The following is a 2,327-nucleotide window of genomic DNA, read 5'->3' on the forward strand; positions in this document are numbered from 1 at the left end:
TTTTTTTTTTGGTGGCACCGGGTGGAACTCAAGGCCTTGTGCTTGACAGGCAAGGACTTACTCTGCTGAGCTATCTCCCCGGCCTCCCTACCCCGCTTGTAATTGCAGCTGTGACTTCCATAACTGCTCATTATCTCTTTTTCTTTTTCTGTTCTTTTCTCTCAGACTATGACAGAGTCTAGATTTTCTGCCTGTTTTGACAGAGAAGAAATGATCCCCTAATCTGTGTCAGTATGTAATAGTTTGTTGGTAGCAGTTGAAGCTGGAAATTGGTCTTAGATGAGAGGGCAGGACAAGGCCATAGTGCCTAAAACAGTCAAGCTACCTCAGTCTTGAGAAAAGCATCCTGCCTGGACAGTTTCAGTTATTAGTTGCTAGGCAACCTGTGTCTCATAATACTAACTTTGCAAAGGTATAAGTAAATGCCCGTAAATGTTGTTGTTCAGGTCCTTTGCCCATCAGGTAAAGAGGCCTCCACCTGCGCCCAGCTCTTGTCTCTTGTTTATCTTTTCCTCATTACTGCTGCAGTTTCTCACCAGACTACACTGGGAGACTGAGTCCTTGCAATGGTTCTTTTTTGTTCTAGACTCCATGGAAACAATTTCCTGTGGCTAAAATTAGGGCACTTAAACTTTGAATCAAGTATTTTACCTTCCTTTTTATTCTTATTGAAATCTGCAGTGAATCACACCTTGGATTCACCACGTTCAAGCTACTACTCTGATTAACACCTCCAGGGCCCAGCACTCACAAGAGTGGGGAAGTCTTCAAGGGGGGAAGACTTCAGCCCAGTGTCCTCATGGAGTCTAGGCCTCCCACAGTGCACTCCTGGAGATATTAGCTTTTGCTTACCATCATGAACAAGATATGACAATCAAGGGCTCATGGCATGATCACAACCCACTTTCCTACCCCGGGCAGTTGCATTTCAGAGTGATGGGGGCTTTTCCTTCTCCTTGTCCATCAGGTGTGTTGTTTACTCAATAAACCCTGCAAAACTGTGCTCTCCATAAGTTTCTCCAGTTGGAATGGCCACAGAGCCTAGCTTCCCTTTCTTTCTTCTTCTTCTTTTTTTTTTTTTTTTGTGGCAGAACCGGGGATTGAACTCAGGCCCTTGCACTTGCCAGGCAAGTGCTTATTCTACTGAGCCATCTCCCTGGCCCCTCTAGCTTTCCTATTATTTTATTTTATTTATTTAAATTTTTTTTTTTATTCTGACTCAGCCTGCCCTGGGGGCAGAGCTGGAAAGGCATGTGGTGCCAGGGATCAAACCATGGGCCTTGCACTTGCCTAAGCAGGCACTTTAGTCCACTGAGCCATCTTGCTGGCTCTGTAGCTTTCCTTTTAAATTAACTCTAAATCCTCTTGCTTGGCCACTTGTGTATACCTTTCTTATAACACTGGTGAGACTGAGTCCTTACAGTTGTGCATTCAAAAGTTAAATTTTAGAAAACATGTGTCTGGTGCCATAAACTTGACAGTGTCCTAAATACTTACAAACTTTCCTGGTGAAGATGGTGGTCATGTTAACAAAGGCAATATCTGATAAGGTATTTAAAGTGCCAACAATGGTGGCCGGGCATGGTGGTGCGCTGCTGTAATCCCAGCATTTGGGAGCCTGAGGCAGGAGCATCACCATGAGTTTGAGTTTAGCCTGGGCTACAAAGAGTGTTCAAGGATAACCTGGACTATGTAGGGAGACCCTGTCTCAAATTTTTAAAAAAGTGCCAGTATTTGGAAGATCTGCATAATCAGTGAACCTAGGTTTTCTAAAAGGAAAATAAATGCTATTACAGAATCCCCCATGGATAAAGAATCCACTCAGCAAGGTCAGCTGATGGATTTTTCATATAACATGAGGGCTGGTCAAATAGCTCAATGGATTAAAGCACCTGCAAACAGGAGCAAGGGCTGGGGATTTGATCCCCAGGCCTGCTGTGCCGGCCCCGCTCCCAGGGTGCGCTGCGACAACAATTGAGACTGGGCGTGGTGGTGCACACATGTAATCCCAGCTCTTGGGAGGCTGTAAACAGGTGGATCACTAGGAGTCCAATCTAGTATTGAGACTGGGTGGAGTATTTAAGTAGAACAATCACATCTGTAAGACTATTATAATACTCCTCTGTTTTCAACTGCCTTTCTCTTGGAAGCCATTTTTTTTCATACATGTTAATCATGACAATATGTTGCAATGGATCAGATACAGCAGCATTTATCTTTTCAGCCATACATTAAGAGATTTGCAGGGGCTGGTGAGGTGGCTCAGTGGTCTAAAGCACCTACTTAGAACAAGCTTAGGGGCTGGTGAGATGGCTCAGTGGTCTAAA

This window comes from Octodon degus, unplaced genomic scaffold (assembly GCF_000260255.1).
Source record: "Octodon degus isolate 3935 unplaced genomic scaffold, OctDeg1.0 scaffold00003, whole genome shotgun sequence".
NCBI classification, from domain to species: Eukaryota; Metazoa; Chordata; class Mammalia; order Rodentia; family Octodontidae; genus Octodon; species Octodon degus.